The sequence below is a fragment of the Balaenoptera borealis genome (genome assembly GCF_965194805.1).
Source record: "Balaenoptera borealis genome assembly, chromosome: 13".
NCBI lineage: Eukaryota > Metazoa > Chordata > Mammalia > Artiodactyla > Balaenopteridae > Balaenoptera > Balaenoptera borealis.
Genome location: NC_138870.1, coordinates 72,781,534 through 72,799,403, shown reverse-complemented (window position 1 = coordinate 72,799,403; position 17,870 = coordinate 72,781,534). Strand labels below are relative to the sequence as shown.

General features: G+C 34.2%; 1 protein-coding gene across 10 annotated transcripts in view; it reads left to right on the top strand.

The window, feature by feature from the left end:
• The window catches only part of MGAT4C (MGAT4 family member C), a 605,093-nt gene that overhangs the window by 544,131 nt on the left and 43,092 nt on the right, over window positions 1-17,870 (top strand). For 9 of the 10 annotated variants that reach the window (XM_082351817.1, XM_082351824.1, XM_082351819.1 and 6 more), the window contains one exon: window positions 5,993-6,043. The exons of the other annotated variant lie outside the window; for it this stretch is intronic. The gene's annotated coding sequence lies outside the window, so the exon portion shown is untranslated. The remainder of the gene's footprint in view (window positions 1-5,992; window positions 6,044-17,870) is intronic. 10 annotated transcript variants of the gene reach the window in all.

The window sequence follows — 17,870 nt, the reverse complement described above, 5'->3', positions numbered from 1 at the left end:
TGAAAGAACTGGGTTTAGATGGTTCTTATAGACAGGGGTAGTGTTCTCTTGTCAGTCGTTCTAAGCTATATCATTCTTAGCAACATAATTCATGGTTTGTGATTTATATTCCTTTGATTCCAATGTATTTACTCATGTAGTTCTCCTTATCAAGATGTCCTTTCATTTCTGTTTATCTAATATCTATGTACAATTACAACTAATATGTTCTCTTGTCACTTAATATTTCACATTTTGTATAATCTCTACACATATGCTTATTCTCGCAACTAGATGGTCAACTCTTTGAGGCCCAGGAATTAATCTTAAACATTCTAGTATCACCCCATTTCTAACACAGTGCTTTATGTAAATTTATGATCAGTAGCTGTAGTTTGAATAAATCATCACTCTTACCACAAACATTATTATTATATAGAACATGCTAGTAAACATTGATGAAAATTTAAAATATGCACATTTTTTACCAAAAACTGGTTGAATACCTACTGCTTGCCAATGGTGTACAAGACACGGGATACAATTGTGTGCCAAAATAAACAGGGTCCAATTTATGTTCTAAGAGATTAGAAAGATGTTAAATAATTACACTAGTTAATATATAATTAAAAATTGAGATAACAGCTCTGAAGAAAAGAAACAATTTTTTCATATAGTTTTGAATTCTATGTTCTCTAGCAAAGAAAAATACTCATTTGAAACCAGAAATTTTTTTTCTGGTTTTACACTAAATACATTTATCCAGAAGTTATCTTTTCAACCACATGTGGGAATCACACTCTACTTCCTGTGCAACTAGATGCACCTGTGGTCTAGGTATGATACTGACCAAGGTTCTTGGCCTTTCCCAACCAATAGAAATTTACTAGAGGCCAGACAAGAAATTCAGGCAAGACTTTACTGGGGCCTCTGCTGCAGCAGGGCCGGGGAGCAAGAACAAGTAATAGGTTCCCTTGCTCGTTTGCTCCCTGCGGGGGACAAGCTTGTTCCTTATCTGGGGTGAGGGTAGGGGTGTGTCCGGGGGTCAGGCCAGAGGGGTGGCTTAGGTGTTTTGCCCACCCCTCTGGTGGTGTTGAGTTCAGGGGGCATGCGCAGTACCCTTCTTTTGCTCCTGACCCTGTTTTTGCTCCCAGCTCTTCAGAAGTGGCAGTTGGGGTTTTTTTGGTCTTTTTGTATCTCTTGTCCAGAATTTGTCCCAACTGCGCATGCACGCATGCAGTTATTTTTAGTCCCATATAGTTTCTTTGTATTTTGTTGCTCAAGGAGAGGTGTGTCCAGGTGCAAGCACTGCAGCGCTGCAGCAAAGGGTCCCAGGTCCCAGCCTGTCTCAGGTGGACTTAATAAATGGACACCCAATATCTTTTTGACTGGAAAGGGGATCCTGGACCCTCTTCCTCTACTTCACTTTTCTGTGGATGAACACTGCCCAGGGAATAGTCAGCTCCAGTGTCACAGATGACTCTACTTAGTTGGCTTCTTAGCCTACTTAAATGGCCTCCTTAGTTCAGCTAAGGCAAGCCATGCTCAACCAAGGGGCAAAATATCCTACTTTTTCAGTTTGAAGTGTTCAAAGACCATTAATTTGCCTTTTCGTCACTTCATCTACAATGAAGGAAATTTTCAAGGTTGAGCTAGTGATTTTCCAACATTGTAGGCACCAAACTTACTTGTAAATATTTAAGTTAAAAAAAGTCACTGTAGCTAATCATCTCATTTACAAGTCAGGTTAAACATGTGGGCAGTAACATGTGTAGGCCAAAGTATGTTAGAACGGATATGACACTCCCTAGTTCCCCAAGGATCTTTCACTTTGCTTGGCTGATTCTGCAACTCCAGAAAAGTGCAGCCAGACTCCAGTAAAAGAACAATTTGCCTCTTCTTACCTTTGCTGCCGTTTGCATTTCACCACTCAATTTACAGAGAAGAAATCTATTACTCAGCAGGTAGTGCTTGCACAAATGAAAGATAAATTTTTCTTCTAGATAGGACAGATCAGTGAGACTCATAAAATATTAATAATGAAAGCTTTAGGAATTAGGTATATCCCTGACCATAGGTTTCTCTTGACAGTGAAGCACAGTCAGTTTAATCCCTTTTTTTTTTCTGCAAGAGTCCCATCAAGAATGATATGAAGGGAAAAGAATACATGATTTAAGATTCAGATGAGCATAGATTTTTTTTGAGAAAGGTAATTTTTCTCTCTTTCATTTTCTCTCATGTTTTGTGTTCCTTATCTGCTGTAAATTTCACTGAGTGATGTAGTGTGGTCGATTTGATTCTTGAAGCTGCTCATGTGCTCATGAAGGAAATTGCTTGAGAATAATACAGAAAGTACACATTTCTTATTATTTAACATACAATATAATAATAGCTGACATTTATGTGATTAAAGCAATTCATTTATCCAAAAATTAGGGATCTAGTGAATGTGTATTCAAATATACATCATCAAAGAATGGCTCTGTATTCTTCAGAAAGTAATTGTTACAGATATTTTTCACCTGCTGAGATTTATTAAATCTATAAAATCTATTAAATTTATAAAATCCTTCCATGATCATTAAAAATGTATAATTATTTTTAGGTTTACTATTTCTTTGTAGAATGCTTAGTCAATTACCATTACCCTGAGATTTTTTCAACATATATTTTCATTTTATATAGAAACAAAGTTTACATTTATAAAATTTAAGGATCATAGAAATTTATCATTCTCTTATTATGGCAACCTGAATAATTATATGTATTTATAAATGTGTATTTATATAATATAAATTTAAGTATCTATAATGTTAAATATTTGAATATTTAAAGTTTAAATATTGGAAATTTGCTGAAAATAATAATTTTATTAACCAATTATTTTTAAAATTCTATAATATTTTTTATGCTAACATTATTTGTAGCATAATTCACAATGTTTTTACTCATGCTAAAGAACAGAAGGATATTAAACTAACCATTGTTCATAGTAATGCCTCAAAAGGAAGACACCCAAAAATGAAACTAAATACATCTAAATCATATCTATTAGAATTTAAGACATATTGAAAATGCCATTTAACATGCTAAATATTAATAACTAGAAAAGTAAAACATCCTTTTTTCATACGCTTTATTTCTCTATCTAAATAGAATAAATTCTTATACTAATAAATTTGTTTTTATATCAAAATAATGTTTATTAAGAGAAAGTATATGACTATACAATCAGAGAAATTTATTTTTGCTTAATTACCCTTTACTTAATTGAATATCTTGTTTCATGCATCTCTTCTCAGGTACACCCCTGATATTTTTCTTCAGTATATATGCACAATTATACAAAATCCAAATGCAATCCTTATAAACCACTAATGGGTTCCTAAGATCCTGTGTTTACAGTATATGTTGAAGTCTCCAGTTGATGATATACATACAAGGACAAATCAGCAGATCCATTTTGTTAATCAGCCTTTTAGAAAATTCGTCAACACACTGTAAAAAAATCAGATCTTTTGTTAAAACATATCTTGAAGTATGTTTAAGGTCACATCACTAGTAAGTAAAAAGACTCAAGACTTAGGTCCATTACGAAACACCTTGTCTTGAAGGATATTATTATATTTTCAAACCCAATAGTTTTTCATGGTTGCCTGATCATCTGAACACCACCTCTAGTGTCTGGAATGCCTTTATCAATACATTCTATTCATAAGTTTGAAAACAAACTCCATAGCCCAAATGCCCTGCAGTAGCTAAGTACCAGCTTGCACAGAATTAAACTCATTGTTACTATAGCCTTCTGCATACCAAATTTTTTGGAATCTGTAGCTAGACCCTCTTAAGTCCTACCTCCTTTCTGCCCCGCTCTAATAATTGTAGGTGCCACCCTCTCCGTGCTAAGGTATAACCAATTAGCTGTAATAATAATAGCTCCATACTGAGAAATGAATTTATTTGAAATGAAAATTCTAAAATGACTATTACCATTTTAAAATATCAATCTCCCATTGCAACTGTTCTTGCTTTACCTGGAAGCTACAAAAGAATGAAAAAAATAGAAGAGAATTACAGAAATCCTAGTGAGGGTCTTTTTGACCACAGAAGCTGACCACAACGCACCTAAGTGGAGATGAAAAAAGCTGATGAAGGTGTCCGGAGAGGCCAAGAAATCTGTGCCTCAAGAGCATATGAATTTTCACAGTTAACCGTTGTGTAAAACAATAAATCCTTATATAGCATTAAACTTCAGAAAATAACATTATTGGTTCCTCAGAAGTACCTAAATAGCCCAGAGAAGCACTAAATGTTTAAAATATAAATAGTACTTTTAAGCCTAGTGGAGAAAAATAATGCAAAATAACAATGCATTTATTCCTCAAACTATCTTTGCTTAAAGAATATGCACATGACTTTAAAGACATTATTAGAGACTTCATGTATTCATTGTGTTATAGCTGCACAGTTTTCTTCTGAATATCTCTGTTAACAAAATCTGGCAGACATTCAATAGCAAACTGTGTTCCAAGCAATGAATTCATAATGTGGTAGCAGGAACAATCTCTTTAATGTTGTAAGACTTTATATATGATGGAAAAATCAATAACTTGGATAAACATGGAACAAACTAGCCCATGCACTTTTTCGGCGACGTCCCATTTGATTGGAAACAGTTTTCCCCTGCCCATTTGGAGTTCACACATGATCACAGCCAAATAGGATTTTGCTTTTGTTCTTCACCTTAAGATCTGGTACGTATAATGGGTAAATACTAAATCATTCTTACTTGTAAAACCCTGAATCAAAGACACAGGATTTTTAAGAAATCCTCTCCTCTCAAAAAGAAAAATAAAAGGGCCAAAACGGTAAATATCAGTCATCCAGAAGTCCCAGGAATTATGCCAGGACTCATTTTTCCTACTTTCGCTGGACTCATTATTAGTACATTAAAAAATTTCGAGACAAAATAGTGAATGATTTCCATTGCGTTCGTGGCATCCTTCTCCCATCCCCGTTTCTGTTATGCCAGACTTTAGTTTGGGGATCCATATGGTTTTGTGGAGACCGGCTCCTCTTCTGGCTTCAGGGGTGGGATTTATATAACACAGCTAAGCCAGTGTTATGGGCTGAATTTTGCAAGTCCAGAGTACATCTCAGGATTTTTTTGGGGGAAAATGGTTAAGTAAATATCCCCTCTTTCTACCTGAGAAGAAGGAGAGAGGATGTAGTCCTAAGTGCTGGTGGCATTTACCTTAATATCACAAGGGGAGCCTTAGGATGAAACCAACCTCATAAGAGCAGAATGTTGAAAACATGTCGGGTCTACCTGTAGATTTTTAAGTTGTGTGAGCCAGTTAGTTATCTACACTTGAGCCATATGAAATTACTAATTTGATCATTTTTTATCATAAAAAAGACAAGCTCATGTTGATCAACCCAATGTACTGCTTAATCCAGAACTTCTGTTACAAGCTAATAAAACTCTCTAAACTGAAGAGATGGACACATAAAATTCTATGCCTTTGAGAATTTTTAACTTATTAAACTACTGCCAAAACATAAATTTATAAATTAAAAATTAAATTATAAATTTGATTAAGTTATAAATTAAAGTAAAAAATATTAATTATTCAAGGAGTATATTGATACCAGTAGAGTTTCTAATGAAAGATTTCAAAAGGAATCTTTTGGATACAGAGATACAAAGAAAGTTATAGGAATATGATAATGTTAAAATATCTTTATATTATATAATATATACTTCAAACATTTAATTTGGCTACTTTTAATGAATAATTTAACTTAATATAAAGAATTGTTCTGTGAGATATATATATTAAAGCATTATGTTAAAATGTTTATTCTATATTTTTCTCTCAATTTAGAAAACTAGTGAATATGAATATAATATGATTGCATGGGAATAACAAATTAGAATAATTTTTTTTTACCTTTAATAAATAATAAACAAGAGGATTGTATTAGTAATATTGGGTTTTCTTTTTTCCAGTGTATCAACATTTTCTGCACAGGACAGATTGTGAACAACTTCTTTCTTAAGGTGAGATTGGGTGTCATTCACAGTAGAAGTTTGAGAGGCTATAAATTTTTTAATATATTATCAAAGATATTCCATAAGTCAAATTGTCTTAGGGTAGTTATGCATGCCTAAATTGAGGGTATTTGCTCATTAGTTTTATATGCATACATTCTATTTGTTCAACAATACTACTTTTACTGTAAACTCTAGAGAATGTTTATTGGAAATTTCTGAGTTTATCAAAGCATGTAACTTGATATTTTTATTAAAACTTGGAAATTTTATTGATGCTAAAAGAAAAAAACAAGCGACAGAACAAAAATAAAATATACTATTACAACTAATACAATTAAGATATCTCTCAGAGCAAATGAGTACACACACACACACACACACACACACACACACAGAGGCATGTTAATATTTTTAACTTCCTTCTAAAATACAAGTATATTAGATTATTTTAATTACCATGAGCCATCAGATTTTTTTATCAATGCTGTGGGTATTTTTGCTCTATTATTCCAAGAATTAGATATTGTTATTACTGTATTATAAATTAATATTATATTAGATTTACTCACATATTTACCACTATTTTTTCACTGTTCCTTCTTATTAGAACTTCCACCTTATCTATTTATTTGAAGTATATTTTTTAGACTTTCCTGTAGTGAAGATTTCTCAGTTTTTCTTTGTCTGAATGTATTTGTATTTTGCTCTAGTCCTTGGAAAATAGTTTCTCTGAACTGTGAGTCTACATTGTCAGAGATTTTTCTGACACCATTGAAGATTTTATTCTGTTATTTTCTGGATTCCATTTATTAATGGCAAGTCAACTGTCTGTCTAATTGTTATACCTGCATAGGTAATTTGCTATTTCTCTTTGGCTGCTTTTAAAATCTTCCTTTGTTCTTTGGTGTTCTGAAGCTGGTTATGACGTGTATAATTTTTATGTATCCCACTTTAGACTTGTTGGCTTTCTAGAATCTGAGGATAGATGTTTTCAGCAATTCTGGAACTCCTTGGTCATTACCTCATTTAGTGTGACTTTTTCCATTTTTCTCTTTTATGTCTCTTAATTTTTTTCCAAATCATTTCATATTTTCTTAATATCACATTCTTTGAGTCTATATCCCATTCACTGATTTGATCTGTATTTGTGATTTATTTTAAATTAATCTCTTTTTATTCTTTTAATTTTATAATTCTTGACACAAAATTCCACTTGAGTGTTTTACAAATTTAATAGTCTCTTTTTCTTGTTCTTATTTTCAGTTGAGCCTCTATTTTAATTTTCAGGGTTCTAATTGCACTTCCAGTTCCTTCTTGTTCTCACTTGTGAAATCTTATTTTCCTTGTGTGTTTTGATTTTGACTATAATCTCACACATGTGGAATGTTATTGATGAAAATTCTTTCAGGCCAGACTTGGAGTTCCATTTTTAAAGTATTTGCTTCTACCAGTCACTCAAGGGCACTATTAATCCAGGACATTTTTTAAACTAAATGCTTTGCTTTTAAACTAAATGCTTTCAAATAGCATGGATGTAGATTTCAGGTCTGTGATGAGGACCAACTTGTTAATATGAATTCTTTTTTTTTTTTTTTTTTCTCTAGCCAGCACTAAGGACCAGACTGTATATTGCCTTTCAGACCCTTTTTCCCCATGAGATTTCTTTCTCATTTTATGGAAGAAGTCTTCTACCATACTTTTCCCTTTATCCTCATGAAGCAGTCAAAAGGGAAGCTCAAGCTTTCCGAGGATCTCTAGAAGTTCTCATGTTGTATGCTGGCTTTGGTGATACCTCTTAGGATTCCTGCTTTTACTTTGATCTTAGTCTTTGCAGATTTCTTTCATGTCAGATCCAAGATTCTTTAAAAGTATGCACATACATTTGTATACATAATTTTATTCAGTTGCTTTCATCAGGAATTTACGCTGGCTATATAGATCCAGTATACTGGCTTGAAGCAGATAATAAAGTGTTTAGAGTCTACTAAAAATGCTAATACTTAATTCTTTATATTTCACAGATGGTGTATGCAGTGAGATTTTTCTCTTTTGACTCAACTTAAATAGTTGACCTCTGCTAAAACTTCAATTCAAACTAATTTTCTACCTCTACAAGTCTCCAACCTTTTCCTTCATAATTCTGATATGGTTCTGTTACTTCTTTCTCTTCCCTGAAGCAAGGACTTTATCACATTAATATTGCTAAACTACAATATTAAGCCCTGTCAAGAGTGAAAAGGAGTATAGTCTTTGTTTGATTCTGCTTTTGAAGAAAACAAAAACACATAATTTTCGTTCCTCTTCTAATCTTTTAGACTCCCAAATCACACGGTATTAATTTTATTGCTTTTGATATTCTTGTAATTACCATTAATGCTTACTATTTAACTAAGAGGGCAATTCATAAAATGCCCATGCGGGATCTCTAATGAAGTTACCCATATGGTAGTTGGAAAAGGTGGCTAAAATTGGAGAGGACACGTACACAAGTTTTTTCTTCTCTTTACTCACGTGAAAGATGTGTATATAAAACAGCTGTTGTCGTCATTTTCCAGCATAAACATTTGAAAAATTTCTGTTTACTCCCTTTGGAGGCTGGCACTTTCACACTGGTTTAAATCAGCCAGATTTATTTGTAGAAAATAGTATTAAAATGTCTATGTGCTATGTTTTTTAATATAAAATCCATTATTATTTTTTACTTTAAAATACAACACATGTTATTTTTCTGGAGTTTTTAAGATAATGTGAAAATATCAGTACAAAATCATTCAGTTTATAACAAGCTGTTTTTTGAGGGAGGGAGGAAATTTTCAAACATAAATTTCAATCAATCAGTACCGAGTTCATTTTCATAAGCTGTTTTACTTTTTAAATTTTATTTTTCAACAGTGTCTAGTAGCAATTAAAATTCACAGTAATTTGTTTTGTCCCAAATATTTGTAGTGTATGTAGTTCATTTTTCCTTTCAATGCATTGAGGGGTGGGGCTCTTTAATTACATTTTCTACTTCCTGCATTTTCACTACTCAACTACCTACAGCTAAATCAAAGAGTTAATAACAAAATACTAAGCAAAAGAAGCTATTTTATTCAAATACAGTTGAATTATCCAGCTTCATATGAGATATTGTAGCGAGCTGTCTTGCATTGCAGTATGCAGTATTAGCCTGCAGAAAATTTTAACTTTTTATAATCCTTTCATCACAGCAGATGTTTGATCCCATATTACCTACCTGTCATTTTTTATAAATATGGACTTCTCAGGAATTGAGTAGTCATCTCTCACTTTTTATTTCATTTCTTTACATAATGTTAGAGCAGTGAAGCATACCCAGTTCAAAATCCTTAGTTTTGATCTTCGTAGAATAAAATTTATGAGCAACTTAACCTCCCCAAGTGCATATTATTACAACTCCACTGGGATTCTTTAACCTTCAACCCCAAGCTAAATTTGGCAAAACCTTGAATGGATGCTCTCTTAGTTAAAATTCTCAGCTTCTGTATTTCTGTGTTCCATGGAAATTATTGCTTTGTATAAAATCAGCAAGCAAATATTTGCTTACAAATTAGATAGACTGATATTGATCTGCATGTGTTTTAGAAAGGGAATAAGTCCCATTTTTAAAATATAAAATGATAAGACTGAAAATGACTCAATATTACTCTAGAAATGAAAGTACATATATCCACAGGGTATGGATCGTAAGGCTTTAGAATTGCACGGTGTGCTAGGGGAATTATGTCATGAGGGACAAAGCATAGTGATTTTTACTTGAGGAACAAACTGCTATTCTCATTATGTAGAAATGCTAAATAAATAAGAAATGTGTAGCAGTTCTCAGATTTTTTGTTCTCAGGATCCTTTCTTAAAAATTATTGAGGACTCCAAAGAGGTTTGTTTACGTGCATTTTACATTGATATTTACTGTATTAGAAACTAAAATATAAATTTTAAGATATTTATCATTTCCTTTAACATTAACAATAAACCTATTACTCATAAATAATGTATTTTTATGAAAAATAGCTGCATTTTCTAAGCAGAGCAAAATTTAGTGAGAAGGGTAGCATTGGTTTTCATTTTTGCTAATCTCTTTAATATGTGGCTCAGTAGGAGGCTGTTGGGTTCTCAGTTCTGCTACTGTATTCACGGTTTTGATATAAAACATTATGAAGACTTTGGAAAACTCCACTGTAGACTCTTGACAGAATGAGAATTAAAAGACAAATAAAGTCTTAATATAATTATCAAAGTAGTTTTGACCTTGCAGCTCCACAGAGAAAGGTGGTGAAGATCCCAGGTAACCCTAGATGACACTTTGAAAATTACTGACTTAGTGGCTTCAAACAACAATGCACTTTCCCTCTGAGTCTACAGGTCACCTGGACAATTCTGCCAGTCTGGGCTGGGCTTGACCGAGCTCCCTTGGCTTACTCAGGTGTTTGCACTCAGCTACTGGGTTGTCTGGAAGCTGCCTGCTCTAGGATGGCCTTGGCTGAGATGATGGCCTTTGTACCTCTAGCAAGCTAGCCTGGCCTATTCCCATGGCAATGAGTGTTCCTGGAGGGAGAGTTGAAGAATGAAAGGCCTCTTGAGTTCTAGGCTTAGAATTGCACACTATTAATTCTACAGCATTCTTTTGGCCGAATGTATAGAAAAGTCAACCTACATTCATGTGTGGAAAACAGGCTCCACCTCTCGATGAGAGAAGTTATAGTCATATTGAAAAGGTGGAACATACAAGGAAGAATTTGGGGCATTTTGTCAATTAACCATAGCATCCTAGATCCGCCCCCCCCCCAAAAAAAAAAGGTAAAGGTAATTCTTTGTCTCATTTTCAATAGATTTGACTCTGTTGTATGTGCTGTAGGAATCTGTTAGGACATATTTAGAAGTAATAGTGCTATCATTTAAAATTCATTAGTTTGGGCCCTACACTGTAAATGCTTACCTGTAACCAGGGCTTCAGATATAACCAGGTCCTGACACAAGGACTCACACTTAAAAGAATACATAAGACATTGAAATGGATGGCAACTTTGCCAATTTTTAAATTTACAATAAGAAATATATATATTATTTGAGTTGGACATACATGTATGCATAATCAGCAAAATCTTATTATAGTCAAATAATACTATATAATACTATGGATATATCATCAAAATTCAGTTTCACAGAGACCAGAAATAGCCAAAAAATATAATTTGAACACATTTCCTCCTTATAAGGAGATAAATACAGTAAAGACCACAATGTTTTTCTCTGATTATCAAAATACGAACTATGAGGTCAGATGAGTAAGGATCTAGTGAAATCAAGCTAAGAGAGTCACATCTAATGACAAGATTTTTTGTTTTCTGTTTTTTCCTTTTCTAGCAGGGTGGGAAATGCTTAAAGTGTGTATATTGCATCTCTCTCCACCTCAAGGGTAACCATACCATTAGGGAGAAAAATATCAAAACCTTTTACAGCTTGGTTCACTTTCCTCTGGATCAGATGTTACATACTCAACTGTCTAGAATCATATAGGTAATATAAATGAGTAATGCACTTCAGTAGTAAAATATTAAGAAATTGGAGGTGGGGAGATTGTATGAAACTGGAAAAAGCCTTCCCCATCTAAATGGGATTAGCTAATACTTAGGTCCAGCCAGTTGTTGCAGTGTGGGAATGAAAGCCCATTATTACTATACACTCTAATTTTAAAAGAAATCTAGATATTTATTTGAAATTCTTCCTTTTTCACACATTGCATCGACCAAGCCAATTCTGTTAGAACCTGGAATCTCCCTCACCTGGCTATTTTTTGTGAAACCTACATCATTGGAACGTTGCAGATGTTGTCATGAAATTCCTGTTTTTTAGGCCTTGTTCCAATTGATATATTGCTTTGTTTTTGATGTTCATTCATATTGATATTTATGTATGAATATTGATATCACACACACTCATAATCTAGTCTTGCTCTGTCTTTTAAAATTTATTAAATTTTTTGCTCTCATGCATTAAAGTGCATGAGAGCAAAATTAAATTTGTTCAGCATGCTAAACAAATTTAACTCAAATAAATAAAACTGTAAAAGGTGAGCAAAACCAGAGAGAATGGGAGAGGAACAGAAACAAACAGAAATAACAATTTATATAAATTTGCATTAGGCAGTTTTACCTACCATTTCACTTGGTATACCCCACTGTGCCTTTGTCCTATTGATAAGTTACATCAGTCACTTGGACTCTCTAGCATTGATTTTTTTTTTTTTCTCCTACATAAATTTGTGGTTGGATTAATGATCTTTGCATCCCTTTTTAGATTGATATCCTATGATTATCAGTTTGACTTTTAAGTCATTTAAAAAATATTTTAATATAAAATAAAGTATGCTTTGAGCCACTGAGTAAATTATAAACATTCTCTTCCAGATTATGATATAACTAATATTCTCTTAGAAAGCAATGCATAAATATGTATTGCAGCTAATCAGTTTTTAGTCTTGCCTCTTTAACCTTCTTTAAAAAACTCAATGCTTTGTGCATAATAGATTTCTCAACAGGTGTTTGTTACTCATTGATACAGGTGGGTGAACTTTTCCATTTAATGTGCTTTTTCTTATGTAGTACCAGGTACAGGTAGTGACACTCACTAATATTAAGACACATTACAAGCTTCATCTCATAAATGCATAGTGAAGTGAGGAGCTCTAGCATAGACTGTATTCTTTTTTATTCCACAATCATACTGATTTCAACTTCAGTATCAATCTATAGAAACAGTGTCTTAGCCTGTTCAAGCTGCTATAACAAAATATCACAGCCTGGATAGCTTATCAACAACAGACATTTATTTCTCACAGTTCTGGAGGCTAAAGTCCAAGATCAGAGTGCCAGCATCAGTGAGGGTCCTTTTTAGAGTTGCAAACTTCTGGTCTGGTCGTATCCTCACATGGCAGATGGAACAAGCTAGTTCTCAGGGGCCTTATTTATAAAGGGCTCTAATCCCATTCGTAAGGGTTCCACTCTCATCACCTAATCACCTCCCAAAAGTCCCACCTTGGGCCCCACCTAATACCATCACCTTGGGCATTAGGTTTTTAGCACCTTGGGCATTAGAATCTGAAGAGGGACACAAACATCAGACTATATATAGCTCACAAATTTCCTACAGACTATTTGCAAGCAGTTTTTATTTTCACCAGTTAGCATGGGATTTCAAAATGTACAAAACTAAGTATGGATTTTTATTTTGTAATTTAATAGTTGTGTGAATGAAGGCAAGTTATTTAATCTCTGAGCCTCCTTTGCCTTTTCTATAAAACAGTGCATGACTTAACATATATGACCATTTCTTTCTTTCCTTCCTTTACAAGTCATTGTCATGAAAAATGATATTTCCAATGCAGGAAAAAAAAAAAAAAAAACACTTGGATTTCCAAAGTGCTCCTTTTAATAGGATTATAGGCACAACAAATGTCTGTCCAAGTCAATTGCTACTTGTAATTAAGAAATTTGATTATCATTAAGTGGTTTTCTCTAAGCTGTCCATCCAAATACAGTTATATGCAATTAAAATTAAACCTTAGACACATTCTGTTCTGTTCTATTCTGTAACCGTTACACTTTCACAGTTCTTTTTAATGTTGCACACATTCATCAATGAATAAAAGGAAAACTCTGAGCCAGGATCTAATTGTAATATAGCTATCTTGTAAAGTTTCTTATTAGGTGTAAATATAAAGTGTAATCACTAATATCATGGGCAGTGGTTTTAAATTAGGTAAGTGGCCCCCTTCTCTCTGAAGAAAATGAATATAAGAAAACAATAAATTAATTTCTGATCTCCAAGAAATATTTCAGCAAGTTTTCCCCTCCCCCCTTTTTTGGGGACCCAGCCTCCTGACACTTTGCAAAGCAGGAAACAATAACTGCCACAAGAAGCAGAAGGGAAATTTGGGGTTATGACACTGGGAGAAGACTCTACTAGTTTTTACCAGGCCGTACCTCTGCCCAAGGAGTTGAAAAGCAGTTTGTATGTATTTAAATAAACTATTCACAAAGCATACTAAAATCAGCACTGGACCAGCAATGTTTCCATTATAGCTTTCCTCATGTGTGATAGCAGATCCAGTCCCACCCTCCAATTGGCTGTGCATTGCCTTTCTTTCCCATGACTCACCCTAATTTTCAACTCTATCTTTTCTGACCTGACATTGACATTTACATTTGCCTTAAACTATGACAAGGCTTGATAGGGCTGGAGACCTTTTCTAATCTGAGTCATTCTATTTAATTCATTGTTTGATTCTAATGCTGAACAGATAAAACTGTGTGGGACTATTGATGTAAAAGGTGTAGAAAGCTTATGTAAGCACAGAATCCATCACCTCTTTATTACTAGCAGTAAAGAATAATAAAAACAACCTCCACAAATTATATTTGGCTTAAGAAAGTATAGTATACTTTGATTACATGTGATTATATCTCAGTCAGTAATAAATTCAACATTTATTTATTTACAATCTACTTGGTGACTGGCAGATGGTTAGATTTGGAAATTTAAACAGATATAATTGCTACAAGTTTTGAAATAGAAATGTGAACTAAATGGGAGCAGTTTATTCAACTGGTGATGTTGGGATACAGAATTGATCTGAAAGACTTTTTGGGAGGTGAGTACCAAGCTCTAGTTGCTTTGTTATCTCCTGTAGTCAAAGAAATAACCCTTGAAGTCAGGTGTTAATGTGCCAGTTTTAAAATGAAGAACCTGAGGATTAAGGCCTTGCCTAAAATCACACAATCAGTAAGTAGGAAATCCAGGATGCAAAGTCCGATGTATCTAGCTGCCACATTATCTCTTTCAAGCAAATGAGGATGAGATTTGAAGCTGAGTTTTAAGGGTGAATTGGAGTTAATTAAGCAGACAAGGAGAAAGTAATTCGAGGCACAGAAAACAATAGAAACAAACACACACATGATAAGGTAAATGGCATCATTTAGGAAGTGAGTAGGCCCTCGTAGCTATAATATTAATTGTTAGAAAGGAATCCCTGAAAAATAGACTAGACATGCAGGCTGAAGTCAAGTTACAATGCACCTAACATGGAATGACAAGGAGGTATAAATCTTTGAAAGGTTTTAAATAAGAAAACAGAATTATAATGAATCTTTAGAGAGATAATGCTAATAACATGGTAGATGAACTGTAGAAATGAGTAGATTTTGGTAAGTCTTTTAGATTCCTGGACCCAACTCCAAAGTTTGTGTGGGGGGGGAAGGGGAGGCCAGGGGTGTGCTTTCCACACAATATCAAGCAATTCACAGATACCAGCAGAGTATCAAGAATTCAACTCAATTCTGACACTGTCTTCTGGGAGATAGCATCAGATCCCACAGGTTAAGGGCTCAGTCCTACAAGACTGCCTCACCCCCCACCCTCCCCCCGCCCCACTTCAGATGCCAGTCGCAAGCCCGGGTTGTTACCTGTGCTTCTAACCTATTGGCTATAAATTAAAGGTTCCCAAGACCCCTTCCCAGGATTGATTAATTTGCTAAAGTGGCTCACAGTACTCAGAAAAACATCATACTTAGTAGATCAGTTTATTAAAAAGGGATATAACTCAGGAACAGCCAGATGGAAGAGATACATAGAGCAAGGTATGAGGAAAGGACACAGTTTCCATGCCCTCTCCAGGTGTGCTGTTCTCCCAGCATGTTCACCGGCCTGGAAGCTCTCTGAACGCCATCCTTTTGGGTTATTATGAAGGCTTGATTGATTAAATCATGGGCCATTGGCCACTGATTCAACCTCCAGCCCCTCTCATCTCCCAGGAGGTCTGGGGGGTAGGGCTGAAATTTCCAACTTTCTAATCACACGGCTGGTTCTCCTGGCAACCAGCCCCCATCCTTAGTGCATTCCCAAGTCACCTTATTAACATAAATAAGAGACACCTTTAAGCTTTCAGCACTTAGGAAGCGCCAAATGTTTTGGGAGCTTTGAGCCTGGAACTGTGAACAAAGACCAAATATATATTTCTTATAAATCATAATATTGTAGTAGGGCAACTGAGTAAAACCCTGTAGCTACCAACATGGGCCTCTGAGTCCAACCAACCTTGTTGTGCCAATCTATTCTAACTTTGAAGATTAAGTATAAAATTTTTACAAAGCACTATCCCTGTGCCTGGCAGATAGTGATCCTCCAAAAATATTAGTTGTTGTTATGTTATTTTGGAATTAGGACTTAATTTGATCATTTAACAAACATTTGAGGGCTTACTATGTGCCAGGAACTCTTCTAGAACTAGGGATACTGCAGTGAATAACACAGTTAAAGTCCTTGCTCTCAAGGGACTTACATTCTAGAGGGGGCAGGAGAGTCAGGAAAAAAATGGTAAAAAAGATTAGCAAAAAATATTAGAGACATTTCTGACATAGAATTGACAGAACTTGATTACTTACTACATGTGGGATGGTGTGTGTCATAAGTGAGGGCAACAGAGGAAGAGTTAGGAATGATGCTGAGATTTTCCCCCCCTGCAGCAGTGCAGAGGCATTGTGCTGTCATTAGCCAAAATAAGACAGCAGGCCCAAGAACACATGTAAGGAGAGTTGAGGAGAAGGGCAGAAAATGAATTTGATTTAGAACATGTAGAGTTACAAATGTCTGTATATCCAGGTAGAGATGGTAGGCTCTGGAAATTGGCTTCTATAGAATGGTATGCTGCAGTAGGATAGAAAAAAATTTGTCTTGGTTATGCAACTATCTGTCTCCAACCCCCAGCAGAATGCTGACACCTACTGAACATGTGCATGACAATTTTGTTGTAGAAAATAATATATATTTTGAAGAAAATACTATCTGTAACTCCATGACTAACTCACAGTAAGATTATGACAAGGAAATCCCCTTCTGCTTCCCATCTTTACTGTTATTTGACTGTATCACCTCTCAGATGCAAGTAGCAAACCTTGAGTAGTTTGGCTAACTTGTATTTACAGGTTCCCTTGGGTAGGAGCAGTGTTCTTCCTTTCTAACTCTGCTAAACAGAGGTACTTATTAAGCCGAGTGTAATTTGATATTCAATTAGAATTTAAAAGACTCTTTATTAGGAGACTCTAAGCTTTTTGAGGGGAAATATTATATTCATATTTGCATCTTCATGGTTTATCCATGTGACAAATTAATAAATGAAAAATTTAAAAAGAATGTGATGTAACACACAAGGGAATGGATACACAAAACACAGATCATTGTAATTCTTCACCTAACCTTATCAAATAAAAATACTCAACTATATGATTCCTAAGATCACTTTCTAGAAATATAATTCTGATATTAAAATTTGACTATATTGCAAATAAGTGAGTATATCGTAAAAGAGGTCTTACATTTAGAGAGATTTTATGTGTATAACAATGAACATTTTCAAATTAAATTACAAAAAAGCAATGATTTTAAAGAAATACCATACAGCAGAGACTGTGTCATAAAAAAAATCTATGGATATAGAACAAAATAATATACTGAAGCTTTGGATTGTTCAAACTGGTTTTATAATGTTTTAAAATTCTCTGAAAAAAAAAATCAATTTGTACTGGAACTTTGATTTTTTTTTGATCCAATTGATCTGTTCCCTTGTGTATTTACAAACTTACCTAGAGACATCTAGTTATTCCAATAAAAATGGAGATAATCTTCAAGAACTAATAGACCTTATTTTCCCATTTACGTAATTTGATTTCACAAGGCATATCCTTATGTAAAATGGTTGCTCCATTACTAATCCATTGTCAAGATTCCATTTAGAGTGATTTCCCTGTGTCTCTGCATTTAG